Below are 8,346 nucleotides of genomic sequence, written 5' to 3'. Positions count from 1 at the left end.
CATGTGGCTTGCGAGCTGCAGTTTGCCCACCCATGGGCCTAGAACAACGTTGGGTGCATAGCCGGCACCCAGGGAACATTAGCTGACGGGATAGTTGGAGGGAGGAAGGAAGGATTTGTCTTTGACAGGCATCTGCTTCGTGGCAGGGCCTGGACTTGAACCCAGGTCTTCTGACTCAGGCCAGGCTCTTTCCCCTACAACAGTGTTTCCCAAAGTGTGGTACACGTACCCCCAGGGATACGGGAAGAGTTTGGTGGGGGTATATGCGTTGCACCGGAGTTTGGTGGGGATATGCCCTGCACCGTGCTTAGCTGCACCTAATTCTACTTTCTCATGAGTACGAGGGGTACTCAGCGTTACAAAAATTATAGAAGGGGTACACATATGTCAAAAGTTTGGGAAACACTGCCCTACAATGTGCCATCTTGAGGACGGAAGAGTCACATCCTCAGCTGCAGAGAAAGAAGAATTACCTTGGCTCTGGCAGCCTTTGTTCCAGGCAGGGCCTGGCTCTCCTCGCCGCCGGATGCACACTCATGCTGCAGGGCCCGGCCTCCCGGCCTCCACCTCCGCCAGCGGGGACACCAGCACATGCGCTGGACTCCGTCAGCCCAGCCAGGTCCGACTCCTGCGTTCTGTGCAATGTTGGAGCAACACACACACACACACACACACACACACACACACACACACACACATACTCACACACACATACATACACACTCTCACACACATACACACACATACACACACACTCACACTCACGTACACACACACACACTCACATACACACTCACACACACATACACAATACACACACACACATACACACATACACACAGACACACACTCACACACATACACACACACTCACACACACACACACACTCACACACACACACACTCACTCACATACACACTCACACACACACACACACACTCACGTACACACACACACACACACACACACACTTTGCATATAAACAAAGCAGGTCAGAAAGGAGTTCAGGCCGGGCCCCTCCCTTCCTGCCCAGCGTGGGGACAAACGGTGGTGGTCTTGGCCGGAGGTCTCTGTTGCCTTCTCTTTGTCTCCGAGTCTAGACCATTCATTTCCTCTCATTCAACTGCTTTATCTTTGGCCGGGGGACTTGCTTTTGTGCACTTACATATTCGGTTCTCAGACCTTGTAACCTGTGCCCCTCCCACCAGGGCCTAGCTCCTGAACACTGAGTACAAACCACCAAGTGAGGAGTGTTCCTGTGAGCACCCAGGTCATTGTGAAGGAGCAAAACGCCTTCTCATCTAATGCAGGCTCTCAGTGATCATGTTAAAATCACCCCGCCCGGCTGGTGTGGCTCAGTGGTTGAGCGTCGACCTATGAACCATGTTTGATTCCCATTCAGGAGGCACAGGAGGCAGCTGATGGATGATTCTCTCTCAGCATAGATGTTCCTCCCTCTCTCCCTCCCTCCCTCCTTCTTCCTTCCTCTCTGAAATCAATACAAACAATTAAAAAAAAGTCACCCCCCTCTCAGGGCACAGAGGGGTGTTAGGGTACTTGGTGGAGCACCCAACACATTGCACGTTCACGAATGAGTGCCCCACTGTGTGGTTTCAGACCTGAGAGAGGGGAGCAAGCCAGGCTGCCCAAGGTGGTGAAAAGCATGGTTTGGGGCCCTTAGTGGCCGTGGTAGTCGGGGGAGGGGACAGGGAGCTGAGCTCTGGGCTCCTGAGCTGCTCTCCATCATCACAGCCCCCGGGTGGGGCCATCCTCTCCTCTCCCGCCTCCATCCGAGGCGTTCTTTGTCCTGTGAGCCATCCAGAAAGCTCTCTGCCCTTGACTCTCTGTCCAGGGGCTAACCATGACTGACTTGTGCCCTTGGAGACCTGGACCTGGGCCCTTGAAAGGATGAGGAGGAGCAAGAGAGAAGATGGGGCATGGGCATCCCGCCCCACTGCACAGGGCGGATGCCCATCAGGTCCTCAGCCAGCCCCGCTGCCGCTGGGATGGAAAGGGACAGGTCTGGGGAGCGCTGCGCGTTGGCGGCAGCAGGGGGCGCCCGCGGCTCCCCTTGCACCAGCCCAGAGTGCGCAGAGCTCCAGCCGCAAGGAAAATTCCGCGGCCGAGAGCAGGCCGGGACACTGCGGACCTCGCCAGCCCGCTCTGCAGAGTCACCGCGTCCCCGCGCCGCTCGAGGGCTCTCGCCAGGCGGCCTCCGCCCACGCTGGCTCTTGAGGGAGCATGCAGCTCCCGCCCACAGCGGCCCCTGCCCGAGCCCGCACCTGTGGGGTGACCCTGCATCTCCCGGGGGCGCCAGGGCTGACCAGGCTCCCCGCCCCGCTCTTTTCAGTGGGGGGCGTTTATTGCACGAGGGGATCAAGGCCCCCCCAGCACAGACCCGGGCTCCTGGGCTCACATCTGCGCCACCGCCGCAGCTCAGCCGCCTCCCCTGCAGGCTCAGGGAGCCGGGAAAGGGCGGAAAGCTGCGCGCTGGGCTCACATGATGTCAGCAGAAGAGAGGGAAGAGTGGCAGCCCGGGGGGGCTCGGTGGTGGGGGGTGAGAAGGGAATTGGGGGGCAGGGGTGAGGGGCGGTTGCTCCAGGAAAGGAAAGGAGGTCAGATGGGCTGATGCGTCCCAGGTGCCAGGCACATTTTAGGGGCGCTTTATGCTTGCTCTCATCGTTTAAAATATATTTCTATTGATTTCAGAGAGGAAGAGAGAGAGAGAGAGCAATACCAATGATGAGAGAGAAAGTCATTGATTGGCTGCCTTCTGCACACCCCACACCACCCCGCACTGGGGATGGAGCCCGCAATCCGGGCATGTGCCCGGATGGGGAATCGAACCGTGACCTCCTGGTTCACAGGTCAACCACGGAGCCAGGCCAGCCAGGCTGTGCGTTAGCCCCTTCGGCTGCCCTTCTAGGTCAGCGGGCATCAGAACCCCTTAAGCTCCTGAGCGTTTGGAGCCACCTGTACGGCCAGTCACCTTGCTGCCGGTGAGCTGAGCCAGGTTCTGTGCGTCTGTCCTAGGAATTCCTCACAGAGCAGGTGACAGGAAAGGGGCAAAGCCAGCCAGGCCCCGGGTTCTGGAAGCCTCAGCCTTCCTGCCGGCTTTGCAGCCAAATGAGCTGGCAGGAACCAAGGGAGCGGGCGCCGGCCGGGAGGGGCCTCTGAGCTTGCCATAGGACACGCCTCACATGGACCTGAGTCACGGTCCTCAGGGGAGCGTGTGGGGCGATGGGGGGGAGAGGGAGCCGCTCTTAGAATTTGCCCCGGGGCGAACATTTTCCACCCACACCTTTGACCGCCGTAAACAACAAAATCCTCAAAACTCACTTTCACGGGCGTTAATTATTTACTCTCTCCGCGGGCCTGTTGACCTTTGCCATGTGCTTGGGGTTTTGTTTGCTTTTCTTAAAAGTCCTGGAGTTTGTCATTGGGCCGATGTCCTTTAGGTGAGGAAGAGAGGGACCCGGTGTGCAGGGCGCTGCTGGGTGTTCTCGCCGCCCTCTGTCTCCGGTGTCTGCAGACATTTTCTGGGAGAGGCTGTGAGCTGAGCGCAGGCCTGCGGCTGCCGCCTCTGGGGGCGACAGAGGCAAACCCAAACCGTGTCCGGGCCGCACCCACTCTGCCGATTCCTTCAGGGCCTTGCTCTCTTCTGGGTGGCAGCTCTGTTTACCAAGAGAAAGATCCTGCTGTCTTTATTGTTTTAAATGGAATTCATTGGGGTGACCTTGGTTAATAAAATTAGATAGGCCTCAGGAATACAATGCGATAACACATCACCTGCATATTGTATTGTGCGTCCACCACCTCGAGTCAAGTCTCCTTCCATCACCATTTATCCCCCCTGACCCCTTCCCTACCTCCCCACTCCCTTTCCCTCTGGCAGTCACCTTACTGTGGTCCTGTCTGTGGGTTTGTTTGCTTCCTGCTTTGTTTTTGCTTAATCCCTTTGCCTTTTTTTCATCCAGCCCCGTAAACCCCCTCCCCTCCGGCAGCTGTCAGTCCCAGAGCATTCTCTTTATTTCGTGACTGCCCTCCCCGAATCGGCTCTGCACACGGGGAGATGCTCAGTTCTAATCTTCCGTTCACCTGAACGTTATTCTAAAAACCAGGGGGGGGGGGGGCCACGTTAGCTGTGTGACCTCAGGCCAGTCACCCCACCTCCCTAGGCCTCCGAGTCCCCTTCTGTGCAGAGGAGGCGTGAGCTCCGAGGTCCCTCCCCCCAGTGCTGCGCAGGCTGCTGTCAAAGGCCAGCCGCTCCATGACTATCTCAGGCCCAGTGATTAGCAAGCTCAGGCCACACCCAGATCTCTGCACGCTGACAGCTGGCTAGACAGTTCCACCAGGCATCCCACCGGGCGCTCTGACTTCAGATGCTCCGGCCAGACTCATCGTCCATCGCTTTCTCCCCTCCCTTAGCTAACTCCTCTGACGACTCCTCTTATCCTCCCGGCTCTGAGCAGGGAACCCTAGTATCTGTTTTTGCAGTCTTGATGTTCTTCAGCCTCCACATTCCAGTGGTTCCTGAGACCTAACATTCTGGTGGTGAAGTGCTCGCAGCACCTGCCCAGCCCAGGCCCTTGTCACCTCCCGAGTGACACCCCCGTCAGCAGCCCTGCTTTCCTTCTCCACGCTGACCCACTCAGAAGATCACCACCAGACCCAGCGCCTAACCCACACCCTGGCCCTCGTCTCCCCTGCTGTGGCCAACTGAACAGTCAGCTGCCATCCGGGGCCTCCGTAACGGAGGCCCAGCCTGGCTCCCCTCCCACATGTACCCTACACTCCAGCTGAGCTGATGTCCTCACTCACGGCCAGCTCTTTTGTCCCCACATTCTCATGTTCGACACCCACCTGCCTATGAACTACCCCTTCCTCCAGGCCCCTGCAAATGCTGCTATTTCCCGGGAACTTTCCCAAACCCCCCCCCTCCCCCCTCCCGAGCATCAGTTCCCATTCACGCATGCAGTTCACAGATATCTGTGGAGCGCCAGCTATGGGGTGGGCACTGGGAATGCCGTGGTGAGTTGGAGAGCCAGTTTCAGCCTGATCCTGGCAGGCCGGGCTGAGGGACCCCACGGGTGCATGAATCCATGCACTGGGCCTCTAGTAACACTATAAAAGGTCTAGTAATAATTAATGTCGTTTTCTAATACTTTTTCAAATCGAATTTATTTAAACAATACAACAAAATTTAATCAACAATATAGTTGCCGTTGTTTTCTACTACTTGTGCCCAACGCTCAGGAAGCATTTTAATCCCTCTGTTGTAAAATTCTTGTGATTTTGATGCAAAAAATTCGGTCAATGCATTTTTGAGGCATTCTTCATTATTAAATTTTTTTCCAAGAAGAAAGTTTTGCAAAGAACGAAACAAATGGTAATCGGAAGGGGCAATATCAGGAGAATATGCAGGTTGAGGGAGAACTTCCCATTCCAACTGGCGCAGTTTTTCAGCAGTGATTCTTGCAGTATGCGGTCGTGCGTTATCATGGTGAAGAATTACGCCCTTCCGATTAAACAGCGCGGGTTCTTTTTCTCTTAAAGCTTGGACTAACCTTTCCAATTGGGCACTATACACTGCACTTGTAATGGTTTGGTTAGATGGTAAAAGTTCATAATGAAGAATTCCTTTAAAATTCCACCAAACACACAACATCACTTTTTTCGCATGCAAGTCAGGTTTTGGCGTGGGCTGCGGAGCCTCATTTTTGTCCAACCATTGAGGCCGCCTTTTCAAATTAACATACAGCACCCATTCTTCATCTCCGGTAACAATTTGCTCTAAAAACGGCAAACGGTTTTGACAAGAGAGGAGCAAACTGCAAATTGTGACTCTTTGATTACGGTTGTTGTCGGTCAACTCATGAGGAACCAACCCATTTTCCAAACTTTTGGACTTTGCCAAGTGCATGCAATTGATTGGAAATTGTTTTTTGTGAACAATTTAAAGTTGTCGCAAGCTCTTGTTGGGTAATTTGAGGATTTTGCACCAAAAGAGCTTGAAGAGCTTCTTTTTAAAAAAAAAATATATTTTATTGATTTTTTACAGAGAGGAAGAGAGAGGGATAGAGAGTTAGAAACATCGATGAGAGAGAATCATCGATCAGCTGCCTCTTGCGCACCCCCTACTGGGGATGTGCCCGCAACCAAGGTACATGCCCTTGACCGGAATCGAACCCAGGACCTTTCAGTCCACAGGCCAGCGCTCTATCCACTGAGCCAAACCGGTTTCGGCACTTGAAGAGCTTCTTGATCAAAATTGGACACACGGCCTCGACCACTCTTGTCATCTAACGGAAAATTTCCCTCGCGAAATTTCTCAAACCAACGCTGGCATTTTCTGGCGCTAAGTGCATCTTGACCAAGAGCACTACAGATGTTTTTTGCAGCCTCACTTGCTTTTCTTCCTAATTGGAACTCGTAAAGCATGCAGTGCCGACCGAATATGCTCTTCCTCTGCCATCTTCTTAGCCCTAGTTTTGCAACAAAAACCAAACCAAACACAAACTTTTTCAAGCAAAACTTGTTAATTGCACTTCACACGTTCTATAGATACCACGTGTTTGAAGGTTATGTCAATACAAGTCAACGCCAAGCAAGATTTTAAACGAATGTTTAAAAACGACATTAATTATTACTAGACCCAATAGTTTTAGACGGACAACAAAGTGACTAGATTATGTACCTTACAAAGTGATCACCTTGCTAAGTCCATTGTGTTTCTCTTCTATTTGCTCTTATTTCTTCTTGAAACGTCTGCTAGAATTCACCAGTGAGACCCTGTGGGCCTGGAGATTTATTTTTTACAGGGTTTTTAACTATGAACTTGGTGTCTTTACTTAGTATATGACTATTGAGATCTCCTGTTTCATCATCACTGAACTGGTAGCTTGTGGTTTTCGAGGAATTAGTCCATTTCATCTAAATTGGCAGATGTGTGTGTGTATGTTATAATAATTCTCTTATTATCTCATTAATTAATGTCTACAGCACATGAAGTGATAACCTTCTTTCATTCCTGATATTGGTACCATGTGTGTTTTCTCCTTTTCATTAGATGTTTATCAATTTTATAGATCTTTCTGAGGAACCATCTTTTGGATTCCTTGCATCCCCTATTGTCCTTCTGTTTTTAATTTCATTGCTATCTGCTCTTATTTGATTGTTTCCTTCCCTCTCCTTGCTTTAGATTAATTGTGTTCTTCCTGTTCTAGCTCCTTAAGGTGTAAGCTGATTTGATACCTTTCTTCTTTTCTAACATAGTGTTTAATCCTATAAGATTCCATCTAAGCCTTGCTGTAGGTACAACCCATACATTTTGAAATGTTATGTTTTCCTTTTCATTCAGTCCAAAATAGTTTTTCATTTTCCTTGAGACTTCCTCTCTAAATAATGGATTTTTTTTTAAGTGTTTTGTTTAATTTCCAAGTACTTGGAGATTTCCTGACAGATGCTTTTATAGCCATTAAACCTAGGGAAACAGTAGATAACTAAAGTAGCCATTATTTACAAAACTGAATTAGTGATTGAATAATTTTTGTGTGCAGGGTACGAGGGTAGGTGCTGTTGGGGGACCACGGCTACATGAGATTTAGCTCCAACTTTCAGGGACTTGACTGTCCGTGAGGGAAACCAAGATGCTCATGCAAACAAGTGGGATGCATGCTGGTCGCTAGTACATGCATCTTTGTAGTGCATCTCAACGCAGCAACTGAGGCGGTCAAGGTCAAGAGTGTGGTGGGCTTTGAGAATGGGTAGGATTTCTATTGTGAAGGTCTCAGGGAAGGGCCATTTCTAGTTAGAGGGAACCTTGCCTGGCAATGGACACCTTTCCTCTCAGAGCCCAGCTGAGCCTGCTGCCGCATGGCACACATGGCCTGCTCAGTTCACACTCCTCTGGGGCATGAACTGATCAGACTCACAAAAGTTCCCCAAACTTTTGACATATGTGCACCCCTTCTATAATTTTTGTAACGCTGAGTACCCCTCGTACTCATGAGAACGTAGAATTAGGCCCAGCTAAGCACGGTGCAGTGCATATCCCCACCAAACTCCGATGCAATGCGTACCCCCACCAAACTCTTCCCGTCCCCCTGGGGGTACGTGTATCACACTTTGGGAAACACTGCTCTAGACTAAGGCTCTTCCAAGAGTTGAAGACCTCTCGGAAAGCCTTTGGAGAAGCGGGCATGGTCAGTGTTTCCTGCGCCCACAGAGGCGAAAAGGAGGGGACAACAGCAAAGAAAGAAAGCGTGTTCTGCTTCCCTCACAGATGTAGTCCGGTCTTCCATTTTGTCCGAAATTAAGCTAAGAAACTGGAGCCGAGGACTCCA

The sequence above is a fragment of the Pipistrellus kuhlii genome, unplaced genomic scaffold (assembly GCF_014108245.1).
Source record: "Pipistrellus kuhlii isolate mPipKuh1 unplaced genomic scaffold, mPipKuh1.p scaffold_m20_p_24, whole genome shotgun sequence".
Lineage (NCBI taxonomy): Eukaryota > Metazoa > Chordata > Mammalia > Chiroptera > Vespertilionidae > Pipistrellus > Pipistrellus kuhlii.
Note: the sequence above shows the minus strand (reverse complement) of the source record.